The following is a 26,126-nucleotide window of genomic DNA, read 5'->3' on the forward strand; positions in this document are numbered from 1 at the left end:
TATGTCCTAGTATTTTATAAAAATGATTTGGTCCAATTTTGCAACAATTATTTGGTAGTTCTTTCACAAAAAAACCTCCTTTCGGGCACTCAAAAATGGAAAATGGTTTTTTCGTCCAAAGAAAATGAAAACTTACTTAGGCAACATTGTTTGCCATTCCAATATGCACCCTTGTGCACAATATGAGATCATTTGAACAAACTATGCCATGGATGTGGCCATAAGATTGATCATTTGGCTTGAAAGCCATTGATCTCCACACATGATAGCTCGTTTCTGAGAACACTTTTTTTAAAATAATTGCCGTATTACAAGTTTTTTATTTTTCCTAGGAACTTGGCCACATATGATGACACAATGCGAAGGTTTCCCAATTTTTTGATTTTTTTTGAATTTTTTTATGCCCGTTTCAAAATGCGGTCAAAACGGCAGGAATGACCGTTCCTAGCTAGTGGTTGAATCTTATATTTTTTTTGGTGTTTCTCTGATTAAATAGATACTTATGTACCTAGAAATGATTATTTGAAAAAATAAAGAGCAAACTATGAGGTAGCTGCAGTTCAAATTTGACCCGCTTCCAGCTGAATCGGCGGAAATTTGTCTTTTTCACCAGAGGTGGATCAAAACTTTTTACACCCAACCATTTGTTCAATTGTGCATTAAATATGGCCCAGTATCTTAGAAAAATAATTTGGTCCAATTTTGCAATAATTATTTGGTAGGTTCTTCACAAAAAAACTCATTTCGGGCACTCGAAAAATGAAAAATGGCTCTTTTGTGCAATGAAAGTGAAAACTCCCCAACTCAACATTGTTTGGAGTTCCAAGATGCACCTCATGCAAATATTTGATAGCTTCTTCACAAAAAAAATTCATTTTGGACACTCAAAACATAAAAATTAAAATGCTGACATGATTTTACACTTTATTTTTCTTACCACGACCAATTTTGAATGGTCATAACGTCCAATACTAAATGGTCATAACGTTATACACGCATGCTGCGTTCTGATTGGGCCATAGCCATCTCACGCGGATCATGCATCAAGCACCGTTGGATGCTCGTGGATCCAACGGTAGCCCTCGCCCCCACCCTCTCACCCACCTAGCCCTAACACAACCCCCCACGCCCCCACTTCCCCACCACAACCTTCTCCACCTTCTCTCCCTCTCTCCCTTCTGGATCCACCGCCGCCGCACACCACTCCTCCTTCTGGATCCCCCGCCGCCGCCCCCAACCTCACTCCCTCCCTCTGGATCTCGATGCGCCGCCGCCCCCACCCCACTCCTCCGGCGTTCCTCCCATACGGTCGCCGCTCGACCCTCCCCATCACGCTCCCGATCCAGATCCCTCCCCTCCCCACTCTCAGATCCAACTTCCCGAGACGGAGGCCGTCATGGACATGGTCGCCACCACCGTCCTCTCCCTCGTCGTCCTCGGCGGCGGCATCTGGCTGAGCCACCGGGCCGCCACCATCGACTGCGAGCGGTTCCTGGAGCGGCTGGTCATCGCGCTGGAGGCGCTGCTCGCGGGGCTCGCTGTGGCCGACGGCCTCCTCCCCTGTGCCGCCTCCCTCCGCCCTCGCATTCCGATTCAAATCCGTCCTCACGGGGCAGATCTAATCTGATCCAGGGCGCCGCCATGATGCAGCAGCACCACCAGCTAGACCAGTGGCTCGTCGGCGTCCGCTGCTCTGACCAGGCGCAGGAGTCGCTCGACAAGCTGCAGGCCTCGCTCCCTCCCTCCCTCCTCGACGGATCCAGGAACCCTAGATGGCCAGGGTGAGACTGTAGGAGGTCAGACCCCTCCTCTCATTCTCTTCTTCTTCTTCTTCTTCTTCTTCTTCTTCTTCTTCTATCTCTGGTTTTTTCCCTCTCCGCATCTCATCTGATGTAGGCGTGTGTGCGTTCAGTCGTGTGCAGGCACTGTCCTCCCATCTCATCTCCCTTGGTGGTGAAGGAAGGAGTCCATGGAGACGGAAGCTGCTGCCCTCCCATCTCATCTCCCTCCTTGCACGGTGAAGGAAGGAGGCCATGGAGAGAGAAGCTGCTGGGGATGCCGATGCCGATGCCGATTCAAGAGGAGGGCCATGGAAGGTCCTCTCCTTTCCTCTATCTTGTTCGCTTGAGTCCTGTTTCCGTCTTCTCCATTCAAACATGTTCTTCCCGATTCAGACATCTAGTAATGTGCAGGTGCTGTTGCTGACACATTCGGATGCTTCTTTTGTTAATCTGCAGGTGCTGTTGCTGGAGTGTGGAGTGTATGAGGCATGGAGTATGGAGTGGAAAGGGTCCACAGAGAGTATGACTGGGTAATGATGCTCTGAAAATGTTTCTTTCATGCTTCTTGCACTTACCTGAACCTTAGGTGAAGGAATATCTATCTGCATGACTGCCTTTGTAGAATTATTCTTTGTTTGTTGGATGCTCGAGAGTAGGGGATATGGTTTTCTGGGAGAGACATCTTTGCAAAATATGGTTTGGTAGCTATATATCAGCTGCTAATTGAATTGGTCCTTAGTTTAGTTAGTGGACTAAGTGGTTGACTTCTAAGCTTCAGCTACTAAAACCCACTTGCAAATTTGTCTTTATTGTTTGCATAATGTATTTGCTGCGACATGTATATCAAATACTGGACTAATAGGTTGCCAGTTTGTCCACTGCATACTTTGAGGCTTTGTTACCTACTCATTTTAGAGAACTGTATACTTACTACTACAATTGGTATTACTGTTATTGTCATGCAGATTATAACTGAATTATGCCCTGCTTTGTTGTAGTTGTATGCTTATTTGCTATGGTCTGAACTCTGTTTCTCTGCAGGACCTGAATCTCTCATTGTCTTTGTTCTTGCCTACTACAGGGAATCCACTATTGTTGATAGACGATGAAGGGCTTCTTACGGGCTGCTGCTCTAATGGAAGGTACACGACAAGCATGCTTCAATATGCTACACTTTGCTAGCTGTTGACATGCATCCTTCAAGATGCACCTCTAGCTCTAAGGATAATTAATGTTCCTGCATGGATAGCTAACTGTTTAGGGAATTTCTGTGACGATGATGATGTCGTGCTGGGCAGAGGATGTTAAACATTTAAACTGCTGCGGCCTTTCCGGTCTCTGATGATCTAAAATCGAGCTTTTTTAAAACTGATGCCTAGCATGCCATCAACGTGTTTTTTCTCCTCATCTAGAGATGCATCTCTCTGTGTTGGTGTGATATAATGTAGAGGAGTTGCATGTGAATCGTTTGTCAACTGAGCATATGGTGTTACAAGGAGATGCTACTAAGCTTTTTCGTCGTTGAAGTATCTTAAAATGAGCTTTTAAAAACTGATGCTTGGTTGATCTAGTTTAGGTGGGTGAGAGTATATTGTTGTTGGTGCTGTGTAGTCATTTCTTTTTACGTCTTTGAAGAATAAAAAAGATGAACATTTCTCTGGCAAATGTCTGAAGTAGTTGTTGCTGTGTAGTCATCGGTTGGACCTATGCATTTCATCACAATTCAGATCGGTGAATGTATTACAGTGATGTTCATTGCATGACCTGCACTTGTACCAATATACCATGCTGGTACCTGTAGGTTAGTGTTGGTGGTGCCTAACATGAGCTTGAATGTGGTAGTTGAAGTGTAGAACAACAGCAGGTTAATGTCTGTTATTTGCCGTATGCAAGTCTGTTGTTTTATTTGGCCTTTCTAGTATTGTACAAACTGATGCATTTCTGGCACAAACAAATTATTCTATAAGATCTGTAAAAGCAAACATTTCACTATGCAAGTCTATTGTTTTATTTGCCCTTTATAGTATTGCATGATAGTGTCCAAATTCAGGAAGGGAAAGGTGAGGCTGGAACGTACGAGTGGGTAGATCTACTTTGTTGTTTACATTAGTGTTGCCATTGCAATTGTTTGGTTCTGGCCTCAGCAGCAGTACACTAATGCTGGTGAGCCAGGACAAATTTGAAGTGAAAATCCATGAAGCCAAGTACAAAGCTGTGATGCATTGTGATACTATAGAGATTGTGACATTGGAACGGATTTACTGTTATTTTTATTCACTTGCCAGAGATTTGTTTATTCCGCTTGACTGTAATAGATTGTGACATCGGAACAGATTTACTGTTATTTGACAAATTATGTTTGTTCTGTTTTGTTTGAAATGGTGATTTAAAAATGTGTGAAATGGAAACCTGACAAGTGGGATCCACTTATCAAAATAATCTAAGCAATGTTGACATATTTGACGTGTGGGACCAGCTCCAATATATAATGGGCAAAACAAGAAATCTATGGACTAAAAAGGCCACGACCCAAAATAAAAAGGCTATAATGTTGCAATGAAGGCCATGGGCCAAAAATAAAAAGGCTGCAATGAAGGCCCTGGGCCAAAAATAAAAAGGCTGCAATGTTGGGCTTGGTCCATGAAGATGACAAAAAATTCATAGGAAAAAAACACAAATAGGCTGAATTAATGGGCTCGACCCATGTAAAACACCGAATTGGACCGGGCTGAATCTTGTGCCACGTCAGCTTGCCACGCTGGATGCCTACGTGGCCTGGGGAGGTTGCTAGTGACCAAAACGCCACAGTGGACTTGTTTTGGTCATAAACGTTTGCGACCATTCCAAAAGAAAGGTCGCTATAGTCAGTTTACGACGGCCAGCTTTTGACCTTATGTTTTTGGTCACAAAAAGGTCATAAATGGAAATTTGTGACCATTCAGTGACCAATAGTGGTGGTCATAAGTTGACATATTTCTTGTAGTGGGTACCATAATCCAAGTGTTGGTGTGTGAGCTAGATATCGAAGAATATGCTTCACAGCCTTATGTTGTGATTCCTTCGGTGTAGCTTGAAATCGGGCACACATGCAAACACTAAGCATTATATCTAGCCTAGATGCACATAAGTACAATAAAGAACCAATCATAGAGCGGTATACCTTATGATCGAAGTCAATACCATTTTCATCAGTGCATAGATGGCCATTTGTGGGCATAGGAATTTTGACGCCTTTGCAATCTTGCATGCCAAATTTCCTCAGTACATCCTTGAGGTATTTCTCCTGAGATATGAATATGACATTGCGTTGTTGACGAATTTGAAGTCCTAAGAAGAATTTGAGCTCTCCCATCATAGACATTTGATATTCTTCACTCATCATATAGGCAAATTCATCACTATAACGTTGGTTAGTACAGCCAAAGATAATATCATCAACATATATTTGGCACACAAACAATTCACCATCATAAGATTTAGTGAAAAGAGTAGGGTCGAGTGAACCGGGTTTGAAGCCTTTCATCATGAGGAATTCCTTCAAAGTATCATACCACGCCCGTGGGGCCTGCTTGAGGCCATAGAGGGCCTTGTTGAGTCTGAAGACTTTGTAAGGATTCTTTGGATCTTCAAAACCTGGGGGTTGAGCAACATATACTTCTTCCTCAAGCTTACCATTGAGGAATGCACTTTTCACATCGATTTGATATAAAGTGATATCATGATGGTTAGCATAAGCAAGTAATATGCGAATAGCCTCAAGTCTAGCAACAGGTGCAAAAGTTTCATCGAAATCAATTCCTTCAACCTGTGTGTAGCCTTGAGCTAAAAGCTGTGCCTTATTCCTCACCACAAGGCCATTTTCATCTTGCTTGTTGCAGTAGATCCAGTTTGTGCCGATGATATTGTGCTTGCGAGGATCTGGACGTTTGACCAGTTCCCAGACATTGTTGAGCTCGAACTGATGTAATTCTTCTTGCATGGCCTAAATCCACTCAGGCTCTAGAAATGCTTCATCTACCTTAGTGGGCTCTGTAATATAGACAAAAGCATAGTGCCCACAAAAGTTAGACAAATGTGAAGCTTTTGAGTGTGTGAGAGGACCTGGTGCTTTGATATCATTGATGATCTTTTCAACTTGCACTTCTTTTGCAATACGAGGATGAGCTGGTTGCCGTTGAAGAATTTGATCAGCATTCTCTTCAGCACCATTTTCTTCAGTATTTTCTTCAGGTGCATTAGCTCGACATTCTTCATGCTCTGGAATGAATTCTTCAGCAGATTCTTCAGTAGGAATGACATCCTTAGTAGCCTTGAACTTGATAGTTTCCTCAGGTGCTAGTTCATCTATCACAGTAGGTAGGTGCTCTATTTGCGAGCCATTAGTTTCATTGAACCGCACATCCACAGTTTCAACAACCTTGTGAAGAACGTTGTTGAAGACTCTGTAGGTGTGCGAGTCCTTTCCGTAACCAAGCATAAATCCTTCATGTGCTTTCGGTGAAAATTTTGAGTTGTGATGAGGATCTCTAATCCAACATTTAGCACCGAAGACTTTGAAATAACTTACATTGGGTTTCTTATCAGTGAGGAGTTCATAGGTAGTCTTCTTGAAGAATTTGTGAAGATATACTCTGTTGATGATGTGGCACGCAGTATCAATTGCCTCAATCCAGAATCGACGAGGCGTTTTGTCTTCATCAAGCATAGTGCGAGCCATCTCAGCAAGAGTCCTGTTCTTGTGCTCCACGACGCCATTCTGCTGAGGAGTATAAGGAGCAGATAACTCATGAGTAATACCAAGTTCATCAAGATAGTCATCGAGACCAGAATTCTTGAACTCAGTGCCATTGTCACTTCTGATGTGCTTGATCTTCACACCAAAGTTGGTTGAAGCCCTCGAGGAAAATCGTTTCAAGACTTCCTGCACTTCATGTTTGCAAGTAACAAGGTGTACCCACGTGTAACGAGAGTAATCATCAACAATAACAAAGCCATATTGAGATGCTTCATTTGAAACAGCAGAATAATGATTAGGACCGAAGAGATCCATGTGAAGCAATTCAAATGGGCGAGTGGTGGTCATGATAGTCTTCGTTGGATGCTTGGCCTTCGTCATCTTCCCAGCTTCACAGGCTCCACATAGGTGATCCTTGAGGAATTTGACATTCTCGATGCCAATGACATGCTTCTTCTTCGCAAGCGTGTGCAAATTCCTCACGCCTGCATGACCAAGTCGTCGATGTTGGGGAACGTAGTAATTTCAAAAAATTTCCTACGCACACGCAAGATCATGGTGATGCATAGCAAAGAGGGGAGAGTGTGATCTACGTACCCTTGTAGACGGACAGTGGAAGCGTTATGACAACGCGGTTGATGTAGTCGTACGTCTTCACGGCCGGACCGATCAAGCACCGAAACTACGACACCTCCGAGTTCTAGCACACGTTCAGCTCGATGACGATCCCCGGACTCCGATCCAGCAAAGTGTCGGGGAAGAGTTCCGTCAGCACGACGGCGTGGTGACGATCTTGATGTACTACCGTCGCAGGGCTTCGCCTAAGCACCGCTACAATATTATCGAGGATTATGGTGGAAGGGGCACCGCACACGGCTAAGAATATGATCACGTGGATCAACTTGTGTGTCTATGGGGTGCCCCCTGCCCCCGTATATAAAGGAGCAAGGGGGAGGAGGCCGGCCCTAGGAGGGGCGCGCCAGGGAGTAGGATTCCTACTCCTAGTTGGAGTAGGTTTCCTCCTTTCCTAGTCCAACTAGGAGAAGGGGGAAAGGGGGGAAGAGGGGAAGGAAGGGAGAGAGGGGCCGCGCCCCAAACCCCTTGTCCAATTTGGACTGGGCTTGGGAGGGGCGCGCGCCACGTCCTGGTCCTTTCCACTAAGGCCCATTAAGGCCCATTGCTTCTTCCTCGTATTCGCGTAACTCCCCGGTACCTCCGAAAATATCTGAATCACTCGGAACCTTTCCGATGTCCGAATATAGTCGTCCAATATATCGATCTTTACGTCTCGACCATTTCGAGACTCCTCGTCATGTCCCCGATCTCATTCGGGACTCCGAACTCCTTCGGTATATCAAAACTCATAAACTCATAATATAACTGTCATCGAAACCTTAAGCGTGCGGACCCTACGGGTTCGTGAACAATGTAGACATGACCGAGACACGTCTCCGGTCAATAACCAATAGCGGAACCTGGATGCTCATATTGTCTCCTACATATTCTACGAAGATCTTTATCGGTCAGACCGCATAACAACATACGTTGTGCCCTTTGTCATCGGTATGTTACTTGCCCGAGATTCGATCGTCGGTATCTCAATACCTAGTTCAATCTCGTTACCGGCAAGTCTCTTTACTCGTTTTGTAATACATCATCTTGCAACTAACTCATTAGTTGTAATGCTTGCAAGGCTTATGTGATGTGCATTACCGAGAGGGCCCAGAGATACCTCTCCGACAATCGGAGTGACAAATCCTAATCTCGAAATATGCCAACCCAACATTCACCTTTGGAGACACCTGTAGAGCTCCTTTATAATCACCCAGTTACGTTGTGACGTTTGGTAGCACACAAAGTGTTCCTCCGGCAAACGGGAGTTGCATAATATCATAGTCATAGGAACATGTATAAGTCATGAAGAAAGCAATAGCAACATACTAAACGATGGAGTGCTAAGCTAACGGAATGGGTCAAGTCAATCACATCATTCTTCTAATGATGTGATCCCGTTAATCAAATAACAGCTCTTTTGTTCATGGTTAGGAAACATAACCATCTTCGATTAACGAGCTAGTCAAGTAGAGGCATACTAGTAACACTCTGTTTGTCTATGTATTTACACATGTATTATGTTTCCGGTTAATATAATTCTAGCATGAATAATAAACATTTATCATGATATAAGGAAATAAATAATAACTTTATTATTGCCTCTAGGACATATTTCCTTCAGTCTCCCACTTGCACTAGAGTCAATAATCTAGTTGACATCGCCATGTGATTCAACACCAATAGTTCACATCACCATGTGATTAACACCCATAGTTCACATTGTCATGTGACCTATACTCAAAGGGTTTACTAGAGTCAGTAATCTAGTTCACATTGCTATGTGATTAACACCCAAAGAGTACTAAGGTGTGATCATGTTTTGCCTGTGAGAGAAGTTTAGTCAACGGGTCTGCCATATTCAGATCCGTAAGTATTTTGCAATTTTCTATGTCTACAATGCTTTGCATGGAGCTACTTTAGCTAATTGCTCCCACTTTCAATCTGTATCCAGATGAAGACTAAGAGTCATCCGGATCAGTGCCAAAACTTGTATCGACGTAACCCTTTACGACGAATCTTTTGTCACCTCCATAATCGAGAAACATATCCTTATTCCACTAAGGATAATTTTTTTTGACCGCTGTCCAGTGATCTACTCCTAGATCACTATTGTACTCCATTGCCAAAATTAGTGTAGGGTATACAATAGGTCGGGTACACAGCATGGCATACTTTATAGAACCTATGGTCAAGGCATAGGGAATGGCTTTCATTCTCATTCTATTTTCTGCCATGGTCGGGCTTTGAGTCTTACTCAATTTCACACCTTGTAACATAGGCAAGAATTCTTTATTTGACTGTTCCATTTTGAACTACTTCAAAATCTTGTCAAGGTATGTACTCATTGAAAGGAAAAAAAACTTATCAAGCATCTTGATCTATCTCTATAGATCTTGATGCTCAATATGTAAGCAGCTTCACCGAGGTTTTCTTTGACAAAATCCTTTCAAACACTCCTTTATGCTTTGAAGAATAATTCTACATTATTTCCGATCAACAATATTTCATACACATATACTTATCAGAAATGCTGTAGTGCTCCCACTCACTTTCTTGTAAATACAGGCTTCACCGCAAGTCTGTATAAAAACTATATGCTTTGATCAACTTATCAAAGCGTATATTCCAACTCCGAGATGCTTGCACCAGTCCATAGATGGATCGCTGGAGCTTGCATATTTTGTTAGCACCTTTAGGATTGACAAAACCTTCTAGTTGCATCATATACAACTCTTCTTTAAATCCATTAAGGAATGTAGTTTTGTTTATCCATTTGCCAGATTTCATAAAAATGCGGCAATTGCTAACATGATTTGGACAGACTTAAGCATCGCTACGAGTGAGAAAATTTCATCGTAGTCAACACCTTGAACTTTGTCAAAAACCTTTTTCGACAAGTCTAGCTTTGTAGATAGTAACACTACTATCAGCGTCCGTCTTCCTCTTGAAGATCCATTTATTTCTATGCCTTGCCAATCATCGGGCAAATCCATCAAAGTCCATACTTTGTTCTCATACATGGATCATATCTCAGATTTCATGGCCTCAAACCATTTCGCGGAATCTGGGCTCATCATCGCTTCCTCATAGTTCGCAAGTTCATCATGGTCTAGTAACATGACTTCCAGAACAGGATTACCGTACCACTTTGGTGCGGATCTCACTCTGGTTTACCTACGAGATTCGGTAGTAACTTGATCTGAAGTTACATGATCATCATCATTAGCTTCCTCACTAATTGGTGTAGTAGTCACAAGAACAGATTTCTGTGATGAACTACTTTCCAATATGGGAGAAGGTACAATTACCTTATCAAGTTTTCTACTTTCCTCCCACTCACTTCTTTCGAGAGAAACTCCTTCTCTAGAAAGGATCCATTCTAAGCAACGAATGTCTTGCCTTCGGATCTGTGATAGAAGGTGTACCCAATAGTCTCCTTTGGGTATCCTATGAAGACATATTTCTCCGATTTGGGTTTGAGCTTATCAGGATGAAACCTTTTCACATAAGCATCACAACCCAAGACTTTAAGAAATGACAACTTTGGTTTCTTGCCAAACCATAATTCAAATTGTGTCGTCTCAACGGATTTAGATGGTGCCCCTTTTAACGTGAATGCAGCTGTCTCTAATGCATAACCCCAAAATGATAGTGGTAGATCGGTAAGAGACATCATAGATTGCACTATATCCAATAAAGTATGGTTATGACGATTGGACACACCATTATGCTGTGGTGTCCCAGGTGGCATGAGTTTGTGAAACTATTCCATAATGTTTTAATTGAAGACCAAACTCGTAACTCAAATATTTGTCTCCGCGATCAGATCGTAGAATTTTTTTTCTTGTCACGATGATTTTCCACTTCACCCTGAAATTATTTGAACTTTTCAAATGTTTCAGACTTATGTTTCATCAAGTAGATATACTCATATCTGCTCAAATAATCTGTGAAGATCAGAAAATAATGATACCTGTCGCGATCCTCAATATTCATCGGACCACATACATCAGTATGTATGATTTCCAACAAATCTGTTGCTCGCTCCATTGTTCCGAAGAATAGAGTCTTAGTCATCTTGCCCATGAGGCATGGTTCACAAGCATCAATTGATTCATAATCAAGTGATTCCAAAAGCCCATTAACATGGAGTTTCTTCATGCGCTTTACACCAATATGACCTAAACGGCAGTGCCACAAATAAGTTGCACTATCATTATTAACTTTGCATCTTTTGGTTTCAATATTATAATTATGTGTATCACTACGATCGAGATCCAACGAACTATTTTCATTGGGTGTGTAACCATATAAGGTTTTATTCATGTAAACAGAACAACAATTTATTCTCTTACTTAAATGAATAACCGTATAAACATGATCAAATCATATTCATGCTCAACGCAAACACCAAATAACACTTATTTAGGTTCAACACTAATCCCGAAATTATAGGGAGTGTGCGATGATGATCATATCAATCTTGGAACCACTTCCAACACACATCGTCACTTCACCCTTAACTAGTCTCTGTTTATTCTGCAACTCCCGTTTCGAGTTACTAATCTTAGCAACTGAACTAGTATCAAATACTGAGGGGTTGCTATAAACACTAGTAAAGTACACATCAATAACATGTATATCAAATATACTTATGTTCACTTTGCCATCCTTCTTATCCTCCAAATACTTGGGGCAGTTCCACTTCCAGTGACCAGTCCCTTTGCAGTAGAAGCACTTAGTCTCAGGCTTAGGATCAGACTTGGGCTTCTTCACTTGAGCAGCAACTTGGTTCCCGTTCTTCTTGAAGTTCCCCTTCTTCCCTTTGCCCTTTTCTTGAAACTAGTGGTCTTGTCAACATCAACACTTGATGTTTTTCTTGATTTCTACCTTCATTGATTTCAGCATCACGAAGAGCTTGGGAGTTGTTTCCGTTATCCCTTGCATATTATAGTTCATCACGAAGTTCTACTAACTTGGTGATGGTGACTAGAGAATTCTGTCAATCACTATCTTATCTGGAAGATTAACTCCCACTTGATTCAAGCGATTGTAGTACCCAGACAATCTGAGCACATGCTCACTAGTAGAGCGATTCTCCTCCATATTTTAGCTATAGAACTTGTTGGAGACTTCATATCTCTCAACTCGGGTATTTGCTTGAAATATTAACTTCAACTCCTGGAACATCTCATATGGTCCATGACGTTCAAAACGTCTTTGAAGTCCCGATTCTAAGCCGTTAAGCATGGTGCACTAAACTATCAAGTAGTCATCATATTGAGCTGGCCAAACGTTCATAACATTTGCATCTGCTCCTGCAATAGGTCTGTCACCTAGCGGTGCATCAAGGACATAATTCTTCTGTGCAGCAATGAGGATAAACCTCAGATCACGGATCCAATCCGCATCATTGCTACTAATATCTTTTAACACAATTTTCTCCAGGAACATATCAAAATAAACATATCAAAGCAACAACGCGAGCTATTGATCTACAACATAATTTGCAAAATACTACCAGGACTAAGTTCATAATAAATTTAAGTTCAATTAATCATATTACTTAAGAACTCCCACTTAGATAGACATCCCTCTAATCCTCTAAGTGATCACGTGATCCAAATCAACTAAACCATGTCCGATCATCACGTGAGATGGAGTAGTTTCAATGGTGAACATCACTATGTTGATCATATCTACGATATGATTCACGCTCGACCTTTCGGTCTTCGTGTTCCGAGGCCATATCTGTATATGCTTGGCTCGTCAAGTATAACCTGAGTATTCCGCGTGTGCAACTGTTTTGCACCCGTTGTATTTGAACGTAGAGCCTATCACACCCGATCATCACATGGTGTCTCAGGACGAAGAACTTTCGCAACGGTGCATACTCAGGGAGAAAACTTCTTGATAATTAGTGAGAGATCATCTTAAAATGCTACCGTCAATCAAAGCAAGATAATATGCATAAAAGATAAACATCACATGCAATCAATATAAGTGATATGATATGGCCATCATCATCTTGTGCTTGTGATCTCCATCTTCGAAGCACCGTCGTGATCACCATCGTCACCGGCATGACACCTTGATCACCATCGTAGCATCGTTGTCGTCTCGCCAATCTTATGCTTCCATGACTATCGCTACCGCTTAGTGATAAAGTAAAGCATTACAGCGCAATTGCATTGCATACAATAAAGTGACAACCATATGGCTCCTGCCAGTTGCCGATAACTTGGTTACAAAACATGATCATCTCATACAGTAAAATTTAGCATCATGTCTTGACCATATCACATCACAACATGCCCTGCAAAAACAAGTTAGACGTCCTCTACTTTATTGTTGCAAGTTTTACGTGGCTGCTACGGGCTTAAGCAAGAACCAATCTTACCTACGCATCAAAACCACAACGATAGCTTGTCAAGTTGGTGCTGTTTTAACCTTCGCAAGGACCGGGCATAGCCACACTCGGTTCAACTAAAGTTGGAGAAACTGTCACCCGCTAGCCACCTTTGTGCAAAGCACGTCGGGAGAACCGGTCTCGCGTAAGCGTACGCGTAATGTCGGTCCGGGCCGCTTCGTCCAACAATACCGCCGAACCAAAGTATGACATGCTGGTAAGCAGTATGACTTATATCGCCCACAACTCACTTGTGTTCTACTCGTGCATATAACATCAACACATAAAACCTAGGCTCGGATGCCACTGTTGGGGAACGTAGTAATTTCAAAAAAATTCCTACGCACACGCAAGATCATGGTGATGCATAGCAACGAGGGGAGAGTGTGATCTACGTACCCTTGTAGACCGACGGCGGAAGCGTTATGACAACGCGGTTGATGTAGTCGTACGTCTTCACGGCCCGGCCGATCAAGCACCGAAACTACGGCACCTCCGAGTTCTAGCACACGTTCAGCTCGATGACGATCCTTGGACTCCGATCCAGGAAAGTGTCGGGGAAGAGTTCCGTCAGCATGACGGCGTGGTGACGATCTTGATGTACTACCGTCGCAGGGCTTCGCCTAAGCACCGCTACAATATTATCGAGGATTATGGTGGAAGGGGGCACCGCACACGGTTAAGAATATGATCACGTGGATCAACTTGTGTGTCTATGGGGTGCCCCCTGCCCCCGTATATAAAGGAGCAAGGGGGAGGAGGCCGGCCCTAGGAGGGGCGCGCCAGGGAGTAGGATTCCTACTCCTAGTTGGAGTAGGTTTCCTCCTTTCCTAGTCCAACTAGGAGAAGGGGGGAAAGGGAGGAAGAGGGGAAGGAAGGGAGAGAGGGGCCGCGCCCCAAACCCCTAGTCCAATTCGGACTGGGCTTGGGAGGGGCGCGCGCCACCTCCTGGTCCTTTCCACTAAGGCCCATTAAGGCCCATTGCTTCTTCCTCGTATTCCCGTAACTCCCCGGTACCTCCGAAAATACCCGAATCACTCGGAACCTTTCCGATGTCCGAATATAGTCGTCCAATATATCGAATTTACGTCTCGACCATTTCGAGACTCCTCGTCATGTCCCCGATCTCATCCGGGACTCCGAACTCCTTCGGTACATCAAAACTCATAAACTCATAATATAACTGTCATCGAAACCTTAAGCGTGCGGACCCTACGGGTTCGAGAACAATGTAGACATGACCGAGACACGTCTCCGGTCAATAACCAATAGCGGAACCTGGATGCTCATATTGGCTCCTACATATTCTACGAAGATCTTTATCGGTTAGACCGCATAACAACATACGTTGTTCCCTTTGTCATCGGTATGTTACTTGCCCGAGATTCGATCGTCGGTATCTCAATACCTAGTTCAATCTCGTTACCGGCAAGTCTCTTTACTCATTTTGTAATACATCATCTTACAACTAACTCATTAGTTGTAATGCTTGCAAGGCTTATGTGATGTGCATTATCGAGAGGGCCCAGAGATACCTCTCCGACAATCGGAGTGACAAATCCTAATCTCGAAATACGCCAACCCAACATTCACCTTTGGAGACACCTCTAGAGCTCCTTTATAATCACCCAGTTACGTTGTGACGTTTGGTAGCACACAAAGTGTTCCTCCGGCAAACGGGAGTTGCATAATCTCATAGTCATAGGAACATGTATAAGTCATGAAGAAAGCAATAGCAACATACTAAACGATCGAGTGCTAAGCTAACGGAATGGGTCAAGTCAATCACATCATTCTTCTAATGATGTGATCTCGGTAATCAAATAACAGCTCTTTTGTTCATGGTTAGGAAACATAACCATCTTCGATTAACGAGCTAGTCAAGTAGAGGCATACTAGTGACACTCTGTTTGTCTATGTATTCACACATGTATTATGTTTCTGGTTAATACAATTCTAGCATGAATAATAAACATTTATCATGATATAAGGAAATAAATAATAAGTTTATTATTGCCTCTAGGGCATATTTCCTTCAGTCGATGCCAGAGCCAACCTTCTGAAGCTTTTGCAGGTAGACACACGGCTGGTTGTGGTCCTGTAGAGGAATCAACAATATACAGGTCTCCTCTCCTAAAGCCTTCGAAGACTTTGGAATTGTCAGCTTCCATAACCACAACACAACGGTACTTGCCAAAGACAACAACCATATCAAGATCACAAAGCATTGAGACAGACATAAGGTTGTATCCTAGGGACTCAACAAGCATGACTTTGTCCACGTGTCGATCCTTTGTGATTGCAACCTTACCTAGACCCAATACCTGACTTTTGCCTTTGTTAGCAGAGATGATATGCTTCAGATGTGGCGGAGATAATGGAGCATCCATCAATAGATTCTTGTCACCAGTCATGTGATTTGTACATCCACTATCGAGGACCCACTCAGTGGCTTTGGGTTGATCATCATGTAGATGAATTAGTGCAACTTACAAACTCATATACTTCATCAGTGAAGAATATGACATATATTCATCAGATCAATTTCATCAAGCAACAGAACAGATAAAGCAGTGTGAGGACGTGAGAAATGAAAGTTCATTTCTTCATGATTAGCCTGCATCCTATCAGGCATACTCAAGTCTCCAGCAAATTCTTCAGACGATTACGTACGTCTGGAAACCTGACCCTGCAGAAGAGATTAGTTCTTTTTCTTCACCACCCACATCTGAAGGGGTGGCAAAGAGTTCATCATTCCGTGCGCTCCATACGAGAAGGATGGCATAGAAGCCAGTCCATTTCGTTTCACATAAGAGGGGTTAGAATAAGCATAAGAGTAAGCAGAGAAATTCTTCGAGGACTTATGGACATAATAATTTGAAGAATAATGCACATATCCATAATCCTTATATCTTCTCTGCGAAACAGACGAGTTAGCACGATGATGTTCATATGAGGACTTTGATCCTTTTGAGGAATTTGATCCATGTGAGGAGTTTGGTCCGTATGAGGACTTGGATCCATATGAAGAATTTGATCTGGGGTTCCTATTCTTCACAGGTGGCGTCATGATGACATTCACCTGATGATTTTCAAGGCATCTTTTGGGAACCCAGATTTTCTTCATAGGGGGACCGTTCCTGCAGTTAGTGCCAACATATCTAGCAAATACTTCACCATTCTGATTTTTGAATAGTTTGTAGTTGGAGTCAAATGACTCATCATGAGAATGAGGAGATTCACATGCATATCTAGATAGGTTAGATGGATCAACTGGAGGTCCCTTTACAGCAACCCATGTAGTTTTGGGGTACTGCTCAGGCTTCCAATATGTACCATCAGCATTGAGTTTCCTCTCAAAGGCAATACCCTCTTTCCTAGGGTTCCTGTTGAGGATCTGCTTTTTAAGCACATCACAAAGAGCCTGATGCCCTTTGAGGCTTTTGTACATGCATGTCATGTACAATTCCTTCAGCCCTGCATCGTTAGTTATACTAGCAATGTCCTCAGATGAGGAATTAGTGATAGTAGAGGCATGTGAAGAATTTGAAACATTAGCAGCATTTGAACATCCAGGTGAAGAATTAGCAGATTCACGTTCAATTCATTTCAAACATGGAGGAACATATTCTTCCTGAGAAGCGCTGATATGTTGAGCAAGTAATGAATCGCGCTCCTTCTGAAGATCTTCATAACTCACTCTTAGCTTTTCAAGATCTTGCTTTCTTTGAAGAAATTCATAAGAAAGCTTCTCATGATCGGATAAGAGAGTGTTATGATGACTTTGAAGATTGTCAAACCTAGTCTGAAATCTTTGAAGATTTTCAGTCAAGGCTTTAGTGCGATCCATTTCTTCACCCAACATATCATCACTTTTGTCTAGCATGTTTTGAACCTTTTCTAAAGCCCTTTGTTGTTTTACAACAATCTTAGCAAGTTTAGAATAGCTGAGCTTAAGGTTTTCATCAGATTCATTCTCACTTGATTCAGATGAGGTATATTTGAGTACCTTGGCACCCTTTGCCATGAAGCAATAGGTGGGAGCGTAGTCATCATCCCCTTCATCAGCTTTGTTGGTGAGGACATTTTCTTCAGTGTTGAAGATAGACTTGCTGATGGATGCAGTAGCGAAAGCTAGGCTCGCCACTTCGGATTCGGACTCCTCAGATGATTCCTCTTCCTCATTTTCTTCAGATTCAGCCTCAGAGTCCATTTCTTTGTCAATGAATGCATCACCATGATCTTGCGTGTGCACAGATTTTTTTTTTGAAATTACTGCATTCCTCAACATACTTTTCTGAAAATTCAAAGATGTCCATGTTTGACCAAGTTTCTAGAATAAACTATCAATATCTAAAGTGCTAAATAAGTAAACTATAAAAGTAAATGTGGATGTTGATTTTGACTTTTTTTTTCTTAGTGTTACTGTTTAATTACGTGTCCAGTAGTCACCAGTAAATGTGAAAAGTGTTTAGTTTTACTCCCTTCGCCCCAAAATAAGCGAGTCAACTTTTGAAGGAAATATGCCCTAGAGGCAATAATAAAGTTATTAATTATTTCCTTATATCATGATAAAAGTTTATTATTCATGCTAGAATTGTATTAACCGGAAACATAATACATGTGTGAATACATAGACAGACAGAGTGTCACTAGTATGCCTCTACTTGACTAGCTCGTTAATCAAAGATGGTTATGTTTCCTAACCATGGACAAAGAGTTGTCATTTGATTAAACGGGATCACATCATTAGTTGAATGATCTGATTGACATGACCCATTCCATTAGCTTAGCACCCGATCGTTTAGTATGTTGCTATTGCTTTCTTCATGACTTATACATGTTCCTATGACTATGAGATTATGTAACTCCTGTGTGCTGGAGGAACACTTTGTGTGCTACCAAACGTCACAACGTAACTGGGTGATTATAAAGGTGCTCTACAGGTGTCTCCAAAGGTACATGTTGGGTTGACGTATTTCGAGAATAGGATTTGTCACTCCGATCGTCGGAGAGGTATCTCTGGGCCCTCTCGGTAATGCACATCACTTAAGCCTTGCAAGCAATGCAACTAATGAGTTAGTTGCGAGATGATGTATTACAGAACGAGTAAAGAGACTTGCCGGTAACGAGATTGAACTAGGTATTGGATACCGACGATCGAATCTCAGGCAAGTAACATACCGATGACAAAGGGAACAACGTATGTTGTTATGCGGTCTGACCGATAAAGATCTTCGTAGAATATGTAGGAGCCAATATGGGCATCCAAGTCCCGCTATTGGTTATTGACCGGAGACATGTCTCGGTCATGTCTACATTGTTCTCGAACCCGTAGGGTCCGCACGCTTAAGGTTTCGATGACAGTTATATTATGAGTTTATACGTTTTGATGTACCGAAGGTTGTTCGGAGTACCAGATGTGATCACGAACATGACGAGGAGTCTCGAAATGGTCGAGACATAAAGATTGATATATTGGACGGCTATATTCGGACACCGGAAGTGTTCCGGGTGATTTCGGAGAAAACCGGAGAGCCGGAGGGTTACCGGAACCCCCCCCATCCCCGGGAGAAGTAATGGGCCATATGGGCCTTAGTGGTGAGAGAGAGGGGCAGCCAAAGGTGGGCCGCGCGTGTCCTCCCCCCTGGTCTGAATTGCACTAGGAGAGGGGGGGCGGCGCCCCCCTTTCCTTCTTCCTCCCCACTTCTTTCCCCCTCCTAGTAGGAGTCCTACTCCTACTAGGAGGAGGACTCCTCCTTGGCGCGCCATAGGGGCCGGCCAGCCTCCTCCTCTTTTGAACCTTTCTATACGGAGGCAGGGGCACCCTGGAGAAGCACAAGTTGATCCACATGATCATATTCTTAGCCGTGTGCGGCGCCCCCTGCCACCATAGTCCTCGATAATATTGCAGCGGTGCTTAGGCGAAGCCCTGCGACAGTAGTACATCAAGATCGTCACCACGCCGTCGTGCCGACGGAACTCTTCCCCGACACTTTGCTGGATCGGAGTCCGGGGATCGTCATCGAGCTGAACGTGTGCTAAAACTCGGAGGTGCCGTAGTTTCGGTGCTTGATCGGTCGGGCCGTGAAGACGTACGACTACATCAACCGTGTTGTCATAACGCTTCCGCTGTCGATCTACAAGGGTACGTAGATCACAGTCTCCCCTCTCGTTGCTATGCATCACCATGATCTTGCGTGTGCGTAGGAAAATTTTGAAATTACTACGTTCCCCAACAGTGGCATCCGAGCCTAGGTTTTATGTGTTGATGTTATATGCACGAGTAGAACACAAGTGAGTTGTGGGCGATATAAGTCATACTGCTTACCAGCATGTCATACTTTGGTCCGGCGGTATTATTGGACAAAGCGGCCCGGACCGACATTACGCGTACGCTTACACGAGACCGGTTCTCCCGACGTGCTTTGCACATAGGTGGCTTGCGGGTGACAGTTTCTCCAACTTTAGTTGAACCGAGTGTGGCTACGCCCGGTCCTTGCGAAGGTTAAAACAGCACCAACTTGACAAACTATCGTTGTGGTTTTGATGCGTAGGTAAGATTGGTTCTTACTTAAGCCCGTAGCAGCCACGTAAAACTTGCAACAACAAAGTAGAGGACGTCTAACTTGTTTTTGCAGGGCATGTTGTGATGTGATATGGTCAAGACATGATGATGATTTTATTGTATGAGATGATCATGTCTTGTAACCGAGTTATCGGCAACTGGCAGGAGCCATATGGTTGTCTCTTTATTGTATGCAATGCAATCGCGCAGTAATGCTTTACTTTATCACAAAACAGTAGCGATAGTCGTGGAAGCATAAGATTGGCGAGACAACAACGATGCTACGATGGAGATCAAGGTGTCGCGCCGGTGACGATGGTGATCATGACGGTGCTTCGGAGATGGAGATCACAGGCACAAGATGATGATGGCCATATCATATCACTTATATTGATTGCATGTGATGTTTATCTTTTATGCATCTTATCTTGCTTTGATTGACGGTAGCATTATAAGATGATCTCCCACTAAAATTATCAAGAAGTGTTCTCCCTGAGTATGCACCGTTGCAAAAGTTCTTCGTGCTGAGACACCACGTGATGATCGGGTGTGATAGGCTCTACGTTCAAATACAACGGGTGCAAAACAGTTGCACACGCGGAATACTCAGGTTATACTTGACGAGCCAAGCATATACAAATATGGCCTCGGAACACGGAGACCGAAAGGTCGAGAGTGAATCATATAGTAGATATGATCAACATAGTGATGTTCACCAATGAAACTACTCCATCTCACGTGATGATCGGACATGGTTTAGTTGATTTGGATCACGTGATCACTTAGAGGATTAGAGGGATGTCTATCTAAGTGGGAGTTCTTTAAGTAATTTGATTAATTGAACTTAAATTTATCATGAACTTAGTACCTGATAGTATCTTGCTTATGTATGTTTGATTGTAGATAGATGGCCCGTGTTGTTGTTCCATTGAATTTTAATGCGTTCCTTGAGAAAGAAAAGTTGAAAGATGATGGTAGCAATTACACGGACTGGGTCCATAACTTGAGGATTATCCTCATTGCTGCACAAAAGAATTACGTCCTGGAAGCACCGCTGGGTGCCAGGCCTGCTGCTGGAGCAACACCAGATGTTATGAACGTCTGGCAGAGCAAAGCTGATGACTACTCGTTAGTTCAGTGTGCCATGCTTTACGGCTTAGAATCAGGACTTCAACGACGTTTTGAACGTCATGGAGCATATGAGATGTTCCAAGAGTTGAAGTTAATATTTCAAGCAAATGCCCGGATTGAGAGATATGATGTCTCCAATAAGTTCTATAGCTGCAAGATGGAGGAGAATAGTTCTGTCAGTGAGCATATACTCAAAATGTCTGGGTATAATAATCACTTGATTCAGATGGGAGTTAATCTTCCAGATGATTGCGTCATTGACAGAATTCTCCAATCACTTCCACCAAGCTACAAGAGCTTCGTGTTGAACTATAATATGCAAGGGATGAATAAGACTATTCCTGAGCTCTTCGCAATGCTGAAAGCTGCGGAGGTAGAAATCAAAAAGGAGCATCAAGTGTTGATGGTCAACAAGACCACTAGTTTCAAGAAAAAGGGCAAAGGGAAGAAGAAGGGGAACTTCAAGAAAACCGGCAAGCAAGTTGCTGCTCAAGAGAAGAAACCCAAGTCTGGACCTAAGAGTGTAACTGAGTGCTTCTACTGCAAGCAGACTGGTCACTGGAAGCGGAACTGCCCCAAGTATTTGGCGGATAAGAAGGATGGCAAGGTGAACAAAGGTATATGTGATATACATGTTATTGATGTGTACCTTACTAATGCTCGCAGTAGCACCTGGGTATTTGATACTGGTTCTGTTGCTAATATTTGCAACTCGAAACAGGGACTACGGATTAACCGAAGATTGGCTAAGGACGAGGTGACGATGCGCGTGATAAACGGTTCCAAAGTCGATGTGATCGCGGTCGGCACGCTACCTCTACATCTACCTTCGGGATTAGTATTAGACCTAAATAATTGTTATTTGGTGCCAGCGTTGAGCATGAACATTATATCTGGATCTTCTTTAATGCGAGACGGTTATTCATTTAAATCAGAGAATAATGGTTGTTCTATTTATATGAGTAATATCTTTTATGGTCATGCACCCTTGAAAAGTGGTCTATTGTTATTGAATCTCGATAGTAGTGACACACATATTCATAATGTTGAAACCAAAAGATGCAGAGTTGATAATGATGGTGCAACTTATTTGTGGCACTGCCGTGTAGGTCATATCGGTGTAAAGCGCATGAAGAAACTCCATACTGATGGACTTTTGGAACCACTTGATTATGAATCACTTGGTACTTGCGAACCGTGTCTCATGGGCAAGATGAATAAAACACCGTTCTCTGGTACTATGGAGAGAGCAACATATTTGTTGGGAATCATACATACAAATGTATGTGGTCCGATGAATATTGAGGCTCGTGGCGGATATTGTTATTTTCTCACCTTCACAGATGACTTAAGCAGATATGGGTATATCTACTTAATGAAACATAAGTCTGAAACATTTGAAAAGTTCAAAGAATTTCAGAGTGAAGTTGAAAATCATCGTAAAAAGAAAATAAAATTTCTACGATCTGATCGTGGAGGAGAATATTTGAGTTATGTGTTTGGTGTACATTTGAAACAATGCAGAATAGTTTCGCAACTCACGTCACCCGGAACACCACAGCGTAATGGTGCATCCGAACGTCGTAATCATACTTTACTAGATATGGTGCGATCTATGATGTCTCTTACTGATTTACCGCTATCGTTTTGGGGTTATGCTTCAGAGACGGCCGCATTCACGTTAAATAGGGCACCATCGAAATCCGTTGAGACGACACCTTATGAACTATGGTTTGGCAAGAAACCAAAGTTGTCGTTTCTGAAAGTTTGGGGTTGCGATGCTTATGTGAAAAAGCTTCAACCTGATAAGCTCGAACCCAAATTGGAGAAATGTGTCTTCATAGGATATCCAAAGGAAACTATTGGATACACCTTCTATCACAGATCCGAAGGCAAGACTTTTGTTGCTAAATTCGGAAACTTTCTGGAAAAGGAGTTTCTCTCGAAAGATGTGAGTGGGAGGAAAGTAGAACTTGATGAGGTAACTGTACCTACTCCCTTATTGGAAAGTAGTACATCACAGAAAACTGTTTCTGCGACACCTACACCAATTAGTGAGGAAGCTAATGATAATGATCATGAAACTTCAGGACAAGATACTACTGAACCTCGTAGATCAACCAGAGTGAGATCCACGCCAGAGTGGTACGGTAATCCTGTTCTGGAAATCATGCTGCTAGATCATGATGAACCTACGAACTATGAAGAAGCGATGGTGAGCCCAGATTCCGCAAAATGGCTTGAAGCCATGAAATCTGAGATGGGATCCATGTATGAGAACAAAGTATGGACTTTGGTTGACTTTCCCGATGATCGGCAAGCAATTGAGAATAAATGGATCTTCAAGAAGAAGACTGACGTTGATGGTAATATTACTGTCTACAAAGCTCGACTTGTCGCAAAAGGTTTTCGACAAGTTCAAGGGATTGACTACGATGAGACCTTCTCACCCGTAGCGATGCTCAAGTCTGTCCGAATCATGTTAGCAATTACCGCATTTTATGATTATGAAATTTGGCAGATGGATGTAAAAACTGCATTCCTGAATGGATTTCTGGAAGAAGAGTTGTATATGATGCAACCGGAAGGTTTTGTCGATCCAAAGGGAGCTAACAAAGTGTGCAAGCTCCAGCGATCCATTTATGGACTGGTGCAAGCCTCTCGGAGTTGCAATAAACGCTTTGATACTGTGATCAAAGCATTTGGTTTTATACAGACTTTCGGAGAAGCCTGTATTTACAAGAAAGTGAGTGGGAGCTCTGTAGCATTTCTGATATTATATGTAGATGACATATTACTGATTGGAAATGATATAGAATTTCTGGATAGCATAAAGGGATACTTGAATAAGAGTTTTTCAATGAAAGACCTCGGTGAAGCTGCTTACATATTAGGCATAAAGATCTATAGAGATAGATCAAGACGCTTAATTGGACTTTCACAAAGCACATACCTTGACAAGATTTTGAAGAAGTTCAAAATGGATCAAGCAAAGAAAGGGTTCTTGCCTGTGTTACAAGGTGTGAAGTTGAGTCAGACTCAATGCCCGACCAGTGCAGAAGATAGAGAGAAAATGAAAGATGTTCCCTATGCTTCAGCCATAGGCTCTATCATGTATGCAATGTTGTGTACTAGACCTGATGTGTTCCTTGCTATAAGTTTAGCAGGGAGGTACCAAAGTAATCCAGGAGTGGATCACTCGACAGCGGTCAAGAACATCCTGAAATACCTGAAAAGGACTAAGGATATGTTTCTCGTATATGGAGGTGACAAAGAACTCATCGTAAATGGTTACGTTGATGCAAGCTTTGACACTGATCCGGACGATTCTAAATCACAAACCGGATACGTGTTTACATTAAACGGTGGAGCTGTCAGTTGGTGCAGTTCAAAACAAAGCGTCGTGGCGGGATCTACATGTGAAGCAGAGTACCTAGCTGCTCCGGAAGCAGCAAACGAAGGAGTCTGGATGAAGGAGTTCATATCCGATCTAGGTGTCATACCTAGTGCATCGGGTCCAATGAAAATCTTTTGTGACAATACTGGCGCAATTGCCTTGGCAAAGTAATCCAGATTTCACAAGAGAACCAAGCACATCAAGAGACGCTTCAATTCCATCCGGGATCTAGTCCAGGTGGGAGACATAGAGATTTGCAAGATACATACGGAGCTAAATGTAGCAGACCCGTTGACTAAGCCTCTTCCACGAGCAAAACATGATCAGCACCAAAGCTCCATGGGTGTTAGAATCATTACTGTGTAATCTAGATTATTGACTCTAGTGCAAGTGGGAGATTGAAGGGAATATGCCCTAGAGGCAATAATAAAGTTATTATTTATTTCCTTATATCATGATAAAAGTTTATTATTCATGCTAGAATTGTATTAACCGGAAACATAATACATGTGTGAATACATAGACAGACAGAGTGTCACTAGTATGCCTCTACTTGACTAGCTCGTTAATCAAAGATGGTTATGTTTCCTAACCATGGACAAAGAGTTGTCATTTGATTAAACGGGATCACATCATTAGTTGAATGATCTGATTGACATGACCCATTCCATTAGCTTAGCACCCGATCGTTTAGTATGTTGCTATTGCTTTCTTCATGACTTATACATGTTCCTATGACTATGAGATTATGTAACTCCCGTGTGCTGGAGGAACACTTTGTGTGCTACCAAACGTCACAACGTAACTGGGTGATTATAAAGGTGCTCTACAGGTGTCTCCAAAGGTACATGTTGGGTTGACGTATTTCGAGAATAGGATTTGTCACTCCGATCGTCGGAGAGGTATCTCTGGGCCCTCTCGGTAATGCACATCACTTAAGCCTTGCAAGCAATGCAACTAATGAGTTAGTTGCGAGATGATGTATTACAGAACGAGTAAAGAGACTTGCCGGTAACGAGATTGAACTAGGTATTGGATACCGACGATCGAATCTCAGGCAAGTAACATACCGATGACAAAGGGAACAACGTATGTTGTTATGCGGTCTGACCGATAAAGATCTTCGTAGAATATGTAGGAGCCAATATGGGCATCCAAGTCCCGCTATTGGTTATTGACCGGAGACATGTCTCGGTCATGTCTACATTGTTCTCGAACCCGTAGGGTCCGCACGCTTAAGGTTTCGATGACAGTTATATTATGAGTTTATACGTTTTGATGTACCGAAGGTTGTTCGGAGTACCAGATGTGATCACGAACATGACGAGGAGTCTCGAAATGGTCGAGACATAAAGATTGATATATTGGACGGCTATATTCGGACCTAGGAAGTGTTCCGGGTGATTTCGGAGAAAACCGGAGAGCCGGAGGGTTACCGGAACCCCCCCCCCCACATCCCCGGGAGAAGTAATGGGCCATATGGGCCTTAG

The 26,126-nt window shown here is 42.8% G+C and overlaps 1 non-coding gene and 1 pseudogene across 1 annotated transcript; both read left to right on the forward strand.

Moving 5' to 3' along the window:
• Positions 1-3,073: 3,073 nt before the first annotated feature.
• LOC147977018 (small nucleolar RNA SNORD36) lies at positions 3,074-3,159 on the forward strand (annotated as a pseudogene).
• A 99-nt stretch (positions 3,160-3,258) lies between these two features.
• LOC147977019 (small nucleolar RNA SNORD36) lies at positions 3,259-3,342 on the forward strand. Its single transcript, XR_015602362.1, has one exon. It is a non-coding gene; the product is annotated as a small nucleolar RNA SNORD36 (small nucleolar RNA).
• Positions 3,343-26,126: the final 22,784 nt, after the last annotated feature.

This window comes from Triticum urartu, chromosome 4A (genome assembly GCF_056163025.1).
Source record: "Triticum urartu cultivar PI428250 chromosome 4A, HENAU_Tu73, whole genome shotgun sequence".
Taxonomy (NCBI): Eukaryota; Viridiplantae; Streptophyta; class Magnoliopsida; order Poales; family Poaceae; genus Triticum; species Triticum urartu.